Source organism: Rhodnius prolixus, unplaced genomic scaffold, assembly GCF_049639745.1.
Source record: "Rhodnius prolixus isolate KJV_2025 unplaced genomic scaffold, Rpr scaffold_10, whole genome shotgun sequence".
Taxonomy (NCBI): domain Eukaryota; kingdom Metazoa; phylum Arthropoda; class Insecta; order Hemiptera; family Reduviidae; genus Rhodnius; species Rhodnius prolixus.
Window position 1 is genome coordinate 7474528 of NW_027411615.1, and position 15798 is coordinate 7490325.

The 15798-nt window shown below is 32.6% G+C and overlaps 1 protein-coding gene across 43 annotated transcripts in view; it reads right to left on the reverse strand.

Annotated features, from left to right (window-relative positions):
- Nucleotides 1-15798, reverse strand: part of LOC141457320 (cytochrome P450 307a1-like) — a 58400-nt gene that overhangs the window by 12356 nt on the left and 30246 nt on the right. For 20 of the 43 annotated variants that reach the window (XM_074134098.1, XM_074134097.1, XM_074134100.1 and 17 more), the window contains 4 exons: nt 10698-10814; nt 7720-7848; nt 2489-2608; nt 1361-1470 (listed from right to left, as the gene is read on the reverse strand). The exons of 2 other annotated variants lie outside the window; for them this stretch is intronic. The gene's annotated coding sequence lies outside the window, so the exon portion shown is untranslated. Of the gene's footprint in view, nt 1-1360; nt 1471-2488; nt 2609-2918; nt 3208-7719; nt 7849-10697; nt 10815-12120; nt 12250-15798 lie in introns of those variants that run through there. 21 more of the 43 variants (XM_074134108.1, XM_074134122.1, XM_074134131.1 and 18 more) reach the window with 7 other exon arrangements.

Below are 15798 nucleotides of genomic sequence, written 5' to 3' on the forward strand. Positions count from 1 at the left end.
ATTGGAAAAAGGAATTAACCATTGATTGACTCATAAGCAGCTGTGACCTGTATTTCCACACTAAACGAGTCCGAAACGCTTGCTTGTTATTTGAAGTTGTAGAAACTGACTGACGGGCATTAGAAGACAGAAACATAGTCTTACAATGAGTATTACCTAAGAATGAAGCTCTAGACCTACTGGCGAATAATGAAGTTTAAATTATTTAGCCTAATTCTCCAATATTCATGAGCACAGCAAGCCGCTTGATCTGTGCTGGTAGCAGGTATGTTGACTGGTGTCATATAGCCGAATTGTTAGCTGACCATCTACGAGTATAATAACTTAGACGCTCACCCGGAGTTAAGAATGATAATGCGTGTGTCCTTGGGAGATGGAATGAACGCAGACGTGGATGTGTTTCTGGCATTAGATGACCCAAAAAAATATATATAAAAATATTTGACCCATGTCGGAAGAGACGGTTGCTTTAGACGGCCACAATGATAGAGTACTTTTTTTTTAAAGAAATGTATCAGCTCTTTTTATATGACAGGGAAAACCGTCAAATGGTCTCTTTGCATTAAATCTCATCCATTCTTTGATATGGAGAGAAGCAACTGATGATACGATGGATATATCGGGTAATACGATGCGTTTATTAGCAATAAATGGTTACATTGCTATACATATACGATAAAATAACTACTGGCACTCAAGACAGCTAAATCAGAAAAGTTTGGTTGGAACGTTCAGCTTTTATATTTGATTTCAGTAGACGTGTTTTACTATAACAAAACATTGAACATTATTTGGATGAAATTATTACACTTCTTATTTAGAAATTTACTTAAACGTATAATCGATATGGGCATGGTTAGTTAGGATGCTAGTTACGAACTGGCTAAGTTTTAATATTAGGTCCTCTCAAGTAAATCATAAAGAAGCGCGATCAGTCTTCTCCCCTTCTTTGGTACTATTGAGCTCAACTTTAAAATTCTCCAAAACCTCCACAGTAATTTTTCCAATAAGCATGTATCAAACAAATAATAATTTTATAAATGTGCAGTTAGAAACATTTAAAAGTTCAGAAATCCATTAGTTAAGACTCAGGCAACCTATTTATTTATTATTTCTACAATACTGTAAATGTACCTATTATTATTTACCTGGCAGAATAATGTACTGACTTGGTACTTTAAAGAAGTGCTTTAGTAGAAAACTCAACAACAATAATTGTCTTGGAAAATATTTCCAATAAAAAATTATTGGACTAGTTTATATAAAAGATAATTAAATCTAAAGCAACGCTGTAGAATCTGGGCAAGAGAAGAAGACATATAATGATAAAAAAATAGAAATAACTAAGGCCTTGTGATACCTCTCTGAGCATCATTCTTGAGAATCTTGTAGCCATTTCAATGTCAATTCTATTGGTTACGAAGAACACATTCTACAATTATCCTTCTTATAGGCAGCCACATCTTCAACCTAAGGAAGGAACAAATTATATTTTGTTTCCATAACTTTACCAAAATTCCACTAGCTCGCTTCAAACATCACAAATAAAAGAGTCTCTTGAAAAAAAAAATATTGTAGTAAATATTCTCTGAAGAACAAAAAGAAGCCCAGCCCTTTCCTATTAAATACGGCAGTCGTATTATTTACAGTTACAAGTTGTCACACAATATTCACATATTACAATACGTAAGCATGTTACAGTTCACTTTGTTGACAATATGAACGAGGATATGACCAGCTACTTTAAATGAAATACAGCTACATATTCCGAGAGAGGGTTGTCGTTGCAGGTAGCCGCTAGTCTATCGGGAGCCTTTTTACTACCGACAAAACTGCATGCAATAAAAAAATACAAAACAGATAAAAAAAAAAGACTCCAATGACTTTCACTACTTAGATTTATTGCAGTAAAGCTGTTTGAAAGTGAAATGCGTATTTTGTAGCAGGTACTTGTAGCGGACTATATTCAATGTTATTTAGGCCACTAGAAAAAAAATTGTTATTTTATAGTACTATAATTTTTTCGTAGCACAGAAACCTCTTTTTCATGCTACCTAGTGGTACTTTTTTGGTGATGATAAATTCATCCGAAAAGGAAGAGAAATTATTGCCTGTTTCAGTATTTTTCATTTATCACCGAAGGTCTTGAAACTTAGCCTTAGGTCTTAGAAAGACATCAGAATTTATAACATTTTTGAGTTTAAATTAGTCATTTGCAATTTGGAATCTTTACTTTTTTTTATAATAAAGTCACAGAAAAACTTGTCGATTATTATACAACGTTATCTATTAATCGCTTCAAATAGAAGATATTAGGACATAGAAAATAAAGTTTATTTTTTAATTTTTTTGGGGGCATTCCAAAAGCTGACATTCCCAATACTAATTTGCATGATATTCTATACACCACTATCCATTAGAAGATAAAATAAACTCTGATAACTCAATTCATGCAGTTTGGTATGGGCAAGATTAAAAAGGAGCTAACCTTCAAACTCCTCACAAAGGATTAGGGAAGGCGAAGACGACAATCCTGTAATATCCTCCGTTATTCACTCCCTTGATCACAGGTTCGAAGTTAATCAATCTCAATCTTATTTTCTTCCCCCTACAATAAAAAAGTCGTCAGTGTGAGGTTTTTCAAGAATTATTATTTAAGCATAAAATCATGTAAATGTCCTAGTCTACTGATATTCAAAAATTCATTTATAACATGCTTTATCCTATAGGTGAAAGGTTTTCTGTTTGTAATAAATTCCATTTGAAATTGATACCAAATGATAAAATAGGTAAATATAACACAAAAGATATTTATATTGAGCATAATAAAAAGTCAACAGACAAAGTTAAAATTCAAATAAAAAAACAGCTAGACGAATAATGAAAGATGTTGTAAATAAATAAATATATTTATATACATTTGTTTAGCACTGTATTTTCGTCTTTGAAAGGTTCAAAGGCAGAAGCTATAAAAGTGATAAGCGTCTTCTTGTCTATAATTCGTCCTCGATGCATAGTAATTCAACAGAATAATGGTTACTGAAGAAAAGTGATACGCAGGTCTTGGGGACGCCAATCTTAATACATAAATACACTTATACAGAAAATAATAATGAGATGAACTTATGTCCTATATAGAAGATGAGACTACAGTACCAAGTAGTATTATTTGTACTGGTTGGTCAAGGGGAGGGCACTATCAGGCTAACATAACGGAAGGTTGTACTGATTTACAAGTCGTCATGTGCTAACAATTACCATAACCTCCATGTCAACACTGTAAATATTGCTTTGTTGAAGTTCAACAATCGATATCATCACTTTTACCAATTAAACATTTAAATAATCAAACAAACGTGAAAACGCTTAATAAGAATTTCAGTTAACGTTCAATTGATAATTTTACATTACTGACATTCAATTTTGAAGAGTACCTCATAATTTTAGTGAAAAAGCCTACCCACGCGGGTCCAAGAGTTTAATCCTGCTTCCTTTCCTTAGATTGTACTCTGCTAGAAACTTAAGGTTGAAAAAAGAATGAAATTAACATGTTAACACTGTCCAGGGACGGATTTTCACTAAAAAAGATTCCTGCACCAAAAATCTTAGATTTTTAAGCGCTTTAATTTACATATTTTTATTTATAGGTTTATAATAATGGTGTCTAGTTCTAAAAATGTTTTCAAATTTGATCCTGATACAAGAGGTGGGTATCAGAAGACTGTCCAATATTTCAATACGTACAATGGATTATTTTGAAAGTAAAGATTAGTAATTTTAGAATACTAAAGTTTATCAAACTTAATACTTTTTAAGAATGTTGAATTCCATTTTATAGAGCAATATATTTCTGAAAATCATATTACAAGTTACTAAATTTTTAAATCTATCCAGCCGATAATCACATTTAACTTTAAATTGTGGTTTTCTTCAGAGTATTTTAACATTATTTATTTTCCTTGCCTAGCAATTCATCTGGGCGTACTAATTTACATTTTCTTTCCAGTTTCCACCAAGACAACTATTTGTAAAACTAAGTAAACAAAACAAAAAAAAAAAGGTGAAAAAACGTTGAAAAACTGAAAGACTTTTCCACCTGAAGATGATTGCCGTAACAACTAACTAACATGTTACTGAGAAATATGACAATGACGAAATGTGGTCGGTAGCAAGAGCACATTTTTAAGTTGCCCCTGTAAAAAAGGGCGAGTCCTATGGGAAGTGGCCACTTCCACAATTAGTTCCAGTTCTGTTGTACAATTAAGTCAATTTGGACATGTCCTTCAGCTAGAGGTCACTGTCTCAATTGATTCACTGGGTGCCAACCGATTTTTTTTCCTACTTGCAGACATTTTTTTCATTTTTATAATATTGGTGGTATTAGGTAATAAACAAAAAGCAGCTAGCATTGCACAATCGTTGCACTCAAATTCACAAATGAAAAACCAATAAAATAATTAATTAATGACATGAGATTATTAAAGTTCAAAAGTAAGATTCAAATCCTAATAAAGAAGTTAATCTTGCGTCTTGAAATTCAGAATAATTAAGAACAGAACATCAGAATTGAAAATTGTCATCTATAGATATTTTTAAATCATGTCAATGGCACGCAATTTTCAGTAATTCTCTCAACTCGATATTTCGATAAACTTCTTCAAGAATCAAAAGAATGTACTATTGTTTTTTTTCTTTATTTAAGACATATTATTTGACGTCCTGCTGAATTTTCACAAGTAACACCTGAGCTCCTGTGAAAAATAAATCTGGCAGTAAGTGGATTTGAACCTAGGACTTTCGCGTTGGAGTCCATTACACTAACCTCTTAGTTTCTAATTTCTTTCCATTACATTACAATGCCGAAGGGCGAGGTACTTGAGACTAATGTAGCTCTCTAAAGGTCACCCCAAGGACCTTCTTCCAGTCGAATGCAATATCACAGATATTCGTTCAGGTTCGTTAAAGTTCAAAAGAAGTAAAAATGAAAAGAATCATCACAATTCTGACACTCAAACTATCCGTTCTTCATATTTTCAATAAATGCAGAGCACCCAAGCATGCTCAGCCAGTATACCAACCAACATACTCAATTGCTATCTATTCAAATATAACATCACCTAATTCCTCTCATAAACTATTCACTTAGTAGCATCATTCTTTGCACTCCCAAAACTGAATGAGAAAACTAATTTCTGAGAATGAATCTTCACCGAAAATTCAGACTTCGAGGTAAATGATAATTAAAACCATTTTTAGCAAGTACAAAAAAATACGCACACTTTTTTTTTTCTTGATTTAAATGAAAACAGCTGAAGAAATTTTCTTTAAATTTTGAAGTTTTACAAGTCATAAAAGGCTTATTAAAGTTGAGCTATAATCAGGTAACTTTTTTTCTGCATAAAATTCTAGGGAAATTGATGCTTACCAGTAAAGTGCCTGAAAACACTATCTATCTCATTTCTAAGGGAGGTTTACATTAAAGAGAAATGATATAAAACCATTACGACTGCAACCTTAAAAGACCATCGTTGTTTCCTTACTAGTGTTCGTACTTGAGCTAGAATGTTGTTACCGAAGTGTGAATAACGTAATTGTCAAGAGGTGAGTAAAGGAATAGTCTAATTGTTGAAGCAGGGCTTAACTATTAAACTTGAATGAGTGAAAAACTTATATTCGAGCTAGAGATTAGCGTCCTTCTGGGTACATACTTAAAATAAGTATTACAGTAGAAATTTCAATTTCGATAATCGGCATATTGCAATATTTTCACTTAATATTGTAAGAACAAGTAGTAGAATGAAAAAGGTTGTGAAGTGAGTGCCTTCAAGCCTAGACCCACGGCGGCCTAAATAATCTATTGTGGCTTCCTGAATTATTTTCCGGTAGTGTTTAGTCTTTGAAGTGTCAGTAATAGTTTTGTTCGTGTTAGCGTAAGACCACAGTAACCAATACCCAGAAATGGCTAGCCCACATCCAACTAAGGAATAGAGACCTTAAATGACTATCACCACGTAGAAATGGACCTATTCCATTGATGAAGGTAACTTTTAATTCCACAAACTTTAATTTAATAAACAGCTGTCGATTAAATAAAAACAAAATCCCACTACAACTTTAGAACTAAGAGCACTCAACAGCTGGAAGGTGTACAGCCGAAGAATGAAGTGTTAGTTACTGAATCAATGGATGAGTTCAGAGTTACATAAATTAGCATACATTGAAGAGAAGCTGGAATATATTGTAGGGGGAGGTGGCGCACTCTGGCCAGTCGGTCGGCAACAACAACCTCCCGCACTCTATCTTCGTCCTTACCACGACCTGTTAGCATCCCTACTTAGTATTGATCTTCTCCACTTATTTACATGGCATTGTCAAACTTTCTCATGACAAATTATCTGTCTCTCTGACTCTTTTACCCTACTCTTGTAAACTTCTTTTCCTTCGGTCACTCGGGTAAACTCTCTTTTTTAAACACGGTTCACTGAATAATAAACATACGCAACTCAACATTTATAGGGAGACAAGAAAGGAAAGATAACAAAACATCAATCACTTATCAGCCAGCCAGATAAACAAAAAAACAAAAAACAATACAAATTATTTGGAGGGCAGATGGAAACTTAATTAATAATTTGCTACAGTAAAACTTGGTGATATTTTCCAGTAAAGTTTAATATCCAACTACCGATTAGATGTAGTAGATGGAAGGTGGAAAGCCCTTGGAAATAACCGCAAGGGCAAATTGTACAATGGAACCTTTGGCAATGAACTGATGAACGAGAAACATTTTTTGGTAGTCTTACATCAGGAACCTCTGAGAAAGTACTGGCAAATGACTTTAGTAGGTTGCATCGAATTTTTAAAAGCTCCTGATGAAGAGCACAAATGGTATCTGAAACGTAAAAGAAAAACAGTGTCTGAATAAGTCTTTCTCAGACCATTACTGTTTAAATCTTCTTTTATTGCCTGGCTTTACAATATTATATAAGTATTTTTCTTAATCTACTATTTTGGAAAAATCCTTAATCAGTGGAATTGCTTTCGGCCGTGGATCAACCAAAAGAGTATACTTCCTCGGTACAATTTAATCAGCAACACGCACCTCATAACATCGCTTTTTTTAATTTTTGAAGTTTTTTAATTTCACTTACTCTTCTAAAAGTAAGGTACGGTAATCATGCAGATTTCTATTTTGATTTTTAACTGGAAATATCCGTTTTGAGGTTCTTTAAGTCGAACAAAGTGGATTTTACAAATTGGCCTCTGTGCGAGTGGGGTGTGTATATATGTATTTATCCGTTATAATACGTAAAGAAAAAAAAAAATCGTACATAGCTGAAATTTCAGTTAGCTGCCAAAAAGGATGCCACACCAAGTTATAGTCAAAATAGGTCATCCAGAAATATTACTTAACTGAATTAAATTTTTGAGTTTATAATTTTCCCAAAACTGGCCCCCACGATTTTCCTTAAACTAAATGTTTCATTAGTTGTCTTACGTAAACCTACAACTTTTAATTGAAACATTTTTCTAGAAAATTTTATTATGAAGGCAGCACTTTTTGGAGAGGGGAGATCAGAATCCCTCTGATGTTCATTACAGTCCATAACTTCATATATTCTATAAAAGAAGTTGTTTTTATGAGATGACTTTAAAAATGTTTATTATTTCTTCAGAAATTAAATGTATAAACTATTAGAATAAATACAGTAGGCCTACTTAATAGTCACTGCTGCAAATCTCGTGTTGAGCACAAGGAACCACCACTGCAAGATTAAGATGAAGAAGAAATGTCACAGCTTCTGTTGTTAAAAGAAGTAGATTGATGGTGGACTGTGCTTTTAAATTCTGAAAAAAAAAAATATATATATATACGGACACATTTGTAATCCTTTGTTCAAGTCCTTTGGCAACTAAAAATTTTATTATTCATAATTTGTTAATTTCAACCATGGTGTAAAATGTGCGTAACAAAAATTGGAGAGATGCAAAACTTTAAATAATTTATAAGATTTAAGTGATTCTTACGTTTTGTGAATATCCTCTAAAATTGACCTATTATGTAACGATCCTGACAATAAATTTTCTAAACTGCTTTTGCTTATGGCTGTAAACTTCAATAATAATAATAATAAAATCGCGGGATCCCGTGTTCGCAACCAACTGTCGGCTCTTATATTTTCATCTTCCACTACCTTACTTACTGAAAACAAATGGCCTAGTGATTGACCCCTTAAATTAATAAAATAACAATAACGAAAGGCCAATCAGAGGGCCCTAAAAACACCTCAAATCCGTATGAGTAGCCTGAATCGCTTGTGAGCAGGTTAGTATCCATCAATCGCAATACCCGCTGGTTTACGTTGTTTTAAGTTATTTGAATTATGTGAGTGCTAGGGTTGTCAGATTCGAAAACCTACAAGGACACTTGAAAGATTTTCGAAGTAGAGGTTAGTACACTTCTCACTAAATGAAAATCTAATTCTGAATATCAATGTTCAATTTATTTTTATTCCATTTTTCTTTTTAATTGTTGCTAATGTTTTCTCTATCATTTAAATTGTAAATTTCTTGTAGCTACAGAAATCAGTAGAACTAAAATCCGGTTTATTTATTGCATATACAATTAAATAAACTAAACGAATAGAATTGCGAATGATAAAACTCTAAAAAGACGTTATTTTTTGTGCAAAAAGTTAGTATTAGGTATACACAATACCAAAATAAAAAAAAGGATAAAATTAATGTAATAAGGATAGCGCCAGTAATTTATTAATACATGCCAAATGTAAATATGAAACAAAGAGAATTGAAGGAGTCAACAAGTGTTTATGACGTGAGGATTGTGTGTATTGCGCGTGCGTCTAAATGTTTTGTAAGATACTTGCATCTCCAATAGTTCTTAGAAATTATAAAGTAGAACAAGTTTAGACACTAAAATAGGCCCATTTTGGTTAAATCTACATGGTGTCTTCTATATATATAGATATTTGTTATATAAGGAAACTAACACGTAAGATAACTGTAGAATTTATTTAAACAACCTAATAGGTGAGACAAGAAATTTCTACTGTTCTAAAACCACCAGCTTTTCATGTTGGGAAAATACAGTAATAAAAAATACCGACATATGACAATGGACTGGACTTTGCTTTCCCACTTTGCATTGTTATATAAATAAAAGGCAGAAAATTCCTGTTATTTTCTTTGTGTGCCAATGCATGGTGTGAACAAAAATGATTTGGATTAACCCCTTTTTTCTTTAAAAGAATTAATGGATTAGTTACAAATTGGGCCAATAGTTTTTGTAATTCCCTAAAACATTTATGATGGGTATTTCCAAATTCTGCTTTCCATTTTTACTTATTTCAGTAGTTTACATTGTGATTTTTTTTAAAAATAGGATTGCTCTACTAAATAATAATAATTACACTTTAAAAATTTATTTATAAAAGATGCCCCAAGTAAATTCTAATTAAGATGATTCTAACAGAACTATGTTGTTGACTCCTCCAGTTAATTTTAAAAGTAGGAAATCTTTTTTTTAGGAATGACGTGAGACATTGAGTAGAGCAGCAAAAAAAAAAAAAAAAAAAAATGGGATTGTTATGGGCTAAGAGAAGTTCAAAATTTTAATTTGTGCCCTTTTTATGTCGTTCTTTATGAATTATGAGATGAACGACGTGGCCTTTTTAGAAAAAGCTTTTTTTTTTCTTCAAGCCAATCAAAACCAACATGAACTTCACTTCACTAACAAAGTAACTTCATAAACTGATGCTGTCATCAATTCAGGGTTTACAGTATTGTTGCTAAGGGTTACAAGCAAACTAGTTCATCATTACAAAGTTCAACTAGCACTGTTAGTTGACTTATAAAAATATCTTGCCAAGTAATGCTTGATAATTACTTCAACATAGTATATATTTTTAGAAATTAATCAATTACAACTTTTCCGTTATATAAATTATAAAGTCTTTAAACACAATGTGTGGGTAAAGCTCTAATGTCGAATTCAGTTTCATTTTTATTTCATAGATATTATTTTCTTTTCAGAGACCTGCTTGCATAAACCTTGGACAGGTTTAATCTTTAACCCCAGTAACAGGTGGAAACTGCCCAATTTGGCTTCTAGATAAATGCCCATATTTCTTTACCATTAATTTCTAGCAATTTCGTCATTAACATAATCCGATACTGTGCTTTTGCGCGTCCAAAAATTTGCTGAGAATCGCAAAGAGAATACTATATGTCGCTGTGAGGCAGATCTTTAGGTGATTCAATTATTTCCACAAGTGGTCATGCTCTATTGCTAAGCGGAAATTGGTAACATGTACGTCTGTATAGCATGTGGAAAATTCCATATTTTAACCAGGGTATTCAAGATTTTGCCAGATACTTCACTTTCATCGCAGATCCATTTACTGTCCTCCAGACCGCAGCAATTATCATCGGCAAAACGAAAAGTTTAAAGTAAATATTTCTTTAAGATGGAAATTCAACCCAAAAGCCTGAACATTTTCTTTTTCAACACTTTAATGCTTCTTATAAAAAATATTCAATAAGCAAGCTGATCGGTAGGCAGTAAAGACCTTTGTCATAGGTCTTTACTTGAAACCTTTTGATTTCTTACTACCGAATTTAATTTAATTTTAGTGAGACACACTATCTTAATACAGACTGCTAAAATAATTGCTTACCACAACTTCATATGTTTTTTTTTAAGGCGTACGAACAACAAATTTAAGCTATGACCTAACAGCACTTCTTCTGAATTAATCTGGTAACTCGCAGTAAATTATCAATAGCAGTACTTACTGTAACAAAGAAAAATTATATAAAAATAAGCAGAAAGTAGTATTAACATATTGTTTGTATTTATTCTACTAGATTAAAACTAAAAGAAAAACCTGGAATTCGTGGGAAGTAAGGGCACAAAAGAGCCAAAGTACAAAAGAGAGAGTAAAAATGAGTTAATTAAAATAAATTACTATGAAAGAATAAAAAATAGAGAGAACGAATCATTATCTTCACCTGAAATCAATAAAGTATCTCTTCCGAATGTTACAAACGAGACGAGTTGGTTATGTGGTTATGTTGACTAATAATTATGAGCAAAGGATTGTAAGATGGAGGTCTCCAATTCGACATCAGCGTATAACTACGACTCTAACGGTTAGAAAAATGTTAACATGATAAGAGGCGCTCAGCGCAATAGTGGCCCAACCCACAAAAATGTGAAAACTGACATATCAACATGTTTGCACTCATCATATGCTAATCTATGAGTGTATTATTGGCTCAACCATCCTTCGCAGTCTACTCAACAGATGACATGGAAAGTGTGTTATGGCACAGAAGAAAATCACAGCATCTGAAAGGCAACTAGAGGATTGCAAAGTTCAAAAAGAACTTCATTTAAGAAAAGCTGAGTCCGGCCAGAGATGGAATGAAGGCCGATGCTGAAGTAGGCAAACCAGAAAATGATGTCACAGTTATAGCGTTTAATCTAATGAAAACTTTTGTCTACACCAGTTCTCTCTGTTGGTATGTGCTATTTTATAAAAGACAGCTCTGGACATTTTGTCTAGGGATTTACAATCTCAATAACCAGGATGCTTGTATGTATGTCTGGGATGAAGGCTTCAAGAGGTCCGCAAGAAATAGGGTCTTGCATCTTGCACTGCATAAAGACAAGCAAATTTATGATGTACAGTGATCAATGCGGAGGTTAGAACAAAAACATTAATAACATTAAAAGAAAAGAAGTGCAGCAACAGAAGACCCTGGTTTATTACTGGGAAGTTCTGATGAAGAAGAAGGAAGTGGATAAGATGTGAAAAGTATGTATTAAGAATATAACGTATTCTTCTTAAGACACATGTTACCGGATTTTTAGCATTATAGTATAGGCCTATCCCACATATTTTCCCAAATCAACTGAAATCGGATTTTTCAATAGTGGCCCAACCCACAAGAATTGTTTGTTTTAATGTACCAATTTAATGCATAAGTGAAAATTAGGTACTACACTGCAATGTATGATAAAGTTTTGGAATTTACTTGAAAAATCACTGCCATAAATAAATACAGCTTTTCATCAAACTTTCAAATCTACTTTACCCAATAAGTACTTCAGTAGAGTTGGGCCAGTATTGCGCTGAGCGCCTCATATAGGGGGGCTACCAACACGACCTCTCCACCTGATTTCATTCTTAGACGATCTTCTTTCTTAAACCTCTAACAACGGACCTGATGTAAAGGAGAAAGTAACATTAATGTTTAAGAAAGTAAAAGAGTAAGCTGTAATTGACTGAATAGAATAGATTCGTACGTTGGACAAAATTAAAGAAGTATAAATATAAGGGGACCAAGTTCAAGTGGTTTGGTTCGTTATTGCGTCACCACTCATGCACACTTGGGACATGTACATATATTATGCAGTTAAAGTGGTGGGTCAGTTTCTAAAGACCTGTAGGTTAGTGGAGTGTCGACAAGAAGAAAAACAGAAAATTGACTACTTTCCAGGGAAAACTCTATAGATGAGTTGAAAACAAAACTGTCATAATTCATCAACGTTTAATGAAAAGAAAATTCTTATTCAGGTCAAATTTTCCAGTCTGTTCACCCACAGAACGAGAAGCATTGTTTCAACTTTCGTGAAAAAAAGTTTGTTTTAGAGTTTTACAACAACTCATCCTAATCCTTTAATTGAACACTTATCTTCTTCAGTCAAGACACTATATTACATCACATCCATTGCAGTCGCAAATTTCAATAAATGATTAAAAAATAAAATATTTCAATCCCTATGTTAACTCTAAAGTTTCTTGATTGAAGATTGGAAAAGGCGACACCCAGTGGCGACACTCCATTAACGTGATCAGATCACTATAATGTTGTGAGGAGAGTAGTTCGCGGGGCCATCTTCTCTTCAATCTCCTTGGAGAATTGCCTAATAATGTAGAAGAAGATAACTGTTCAATTAAAGGATTAGGATGAGCTGTTGTAAAGGAATTAAATTTTGAGAAACGAGTTTTAGTAAGGTCGTTGATGAAAGGGATTTTGAGATCATTATGAATGGTGAGGTTAGAAATATAGAATGGAGCGTTAAGTAGTTTTCGTAGTATTTTTGATTGTAAAGTCTGGATGCGTAAAGAATTGGAACGTTTAGTCAATCCCCATACTTCAATGCCGTATGACCAAATAGGTCGCAGTAATAACAGTCTTTTGTTTTGTAAGTTGAGTTTGTCAAGTAGTCTCGCGAGAAGTTTGTAGCGTTGGTTAGTTTCTGGTCTTTTCAGTCTAGTATGGGGATTCCATGTCAACCGTTTAGGCACAGTCCAAGGTAGCGTACTTCGTCCACAGTTGGTATAGGAATTTGGTTCAAGATGATGGGATGTAGGATTTTTCGTCTTAGAGAAAATACTATATGTTTTGATTTCGTAACGTTAGGTTTTATTCGCCATTTGATAAGTCAGTCCTGTAAGTGGTTGATGTGCGTTTGAAGAGTTCATAAGAGGATCGTAATGAGGAGATAAGATAGCAGTATCGTCAGCAAAGGTGGAGAGGATAGGATTGAAATATAAAAATATTTTTCAGTCATATGTATTTAATTATAATTAACCTTATGATTAACAACAATTTCTAGATAAAGACCATATGTTCTAAAAAGAATTATTATATAAAAAACATGTACAATAAATAGTGTTAAAAGTTTAGTAATGTTTAATTCCTAATTACTATAAGTAATTAATGTAATATTAACCCGCTAAATAAATATGATAATTAAAGGAAGAATCGCGAGAAATTTAAGCAAACTATTTATAAGAAAATTTAAAAAGTACGAGAAAATAACTAAAAAATTCTTTGGCTTAATTATTACTCAACGTTGATTAAAAAAAAATATTTATTACAATAAACTGTGAATAGATGTAAAGTTAGATTGTGAGGTAGGTGGTAGTAATGGCAAGGTGTGGAGTGATATTCACCTTATTTCAAACTGTGACCCACATTTAGGGAAATAAATATATAATGTAGCTTATTATAATTCTACGCTCATTTATCTTTTTTGCAAATTATATACAACGTATACACACAGACATATATACACAAAACTGATAAGAAAATAAACAGACACAACTGTCTGTCTGTTAGGATATTTGTTTGGTAAGAGTCTAAGGGAGAACTAGGAAGGAGAAGAGGATGGTCCTCCAGACTGACTAATGTTCGTCTCATCATATAATTGATGTAGCCCGTCAACCGAGTGTCCTCCACTACTGCCGACAAACAATACCAACACTATGTGATACTAGATATCCTACTTGCACCATTGTAACTACTCCTTTCTTTATATTCACCGTAAACACCAGGAAGTCTCATAAGAAAAAATAGTTTTCCTCTTACTCCTAATTGTTATGGCCCATTTTTCAAAATTGATTTTTTATCTCAGTCTTAATCAATATCATAATATTTAACCAATTTCCCAGTAAAATCAATTTACCAAGGAACTGCATCCCTCTAAATACACGACAAAACAGTACACTACATACTGTCTAGAAGGTTAGGTTTAGATTCGGGAACGGCACTGTTTCTCGGGCACCAGAGGCTTATCATGCTGACGCCTCGTAAGCAACCTCGCCTTTTTGTAAGACTGAGAATTTTCCCACTTGTTGATCTTGCGTATTATATTTCTTGTATCCATATTATGTATCCTATAGTTTCAAGATATCAAATTTCCGTAGTCTTAAAAAGTTTTTTTTTTGTACTAAAGATTTTTGAAAATTTTTCCAAAGCTTTTTCTCTCCCAGAATTCTAAATGCCCAATTATAAACTTTTTTTTTTGCCTTTCTAGAATGTTCTGAGGAATCTAAAACTTCCGCCATACTTTGAAAGGTAAAGAATAATGATTATACGAGTTAATGGGAGTGAAAAGTATAACGTGAATTTCTTTTTAAAATTCCAAATTTTTCTGAAAAGACGGATGTGAGTTTTACTGATGTCTCACGCCAGATTTGTTTTTATTCTTTTAACTTTAAATTGAAACATAGCTCATTAATAAAGAACTTTTAATTATATCGTGACCATTATTTTTGCTTAAACTCTTCTTATCTTCTACTTGTACATTATTTTTCGAGAATTCCAAGATTTCACAGACAAATTTATTTCATAATTTAGTAAGGAAATGTCTAAATTTGTACATTTCTGTAACTGCTCGAAACATTTACACAGTGTTTAGAAGTAAACATTAAGAGAACTGGTCTTTGCATATGGACGGTTTGTTAAGTCCGAATTCATCGAATCAGAACTAGAACAGGAAAAAGAGTTATAAACATTTTTTTCCTTGGTTAAAATTAAAAATCTTATTTCGTTTGAAAAATTATTTTAAATGTGTAAGCAATTATAAGACATCAATATGGTATTCTAAATTTAAAATACCCCCCCAAAAAAAATGTCTGAATGACAATTCCTAAATGACAGGAAAATATTTTAGATATCAATTCAGTTTTTCCAGATAAGAGGAGGTGACATTCAATGGCGACTTTACACGAAATAAAAATTGAAATCAGGAAAAAAAAAAAAAGGTCAATATAAGAAATATATTCAGGAAACAGCAAGGTTTTTTGCAATCTAAATAACATGAAACTCTGTTTAGCTGTTCTTTTGTTAAAACAAATCTTTAGCGTATTCATTGACAAAAAAAGACGCACATTTGTACCTGTTGTTTCATATCAATAAACAATTATTTAAAAAAATAAACTTTTAATGTAGGTTTACGTGATCTAGATCTGATATTTGCCT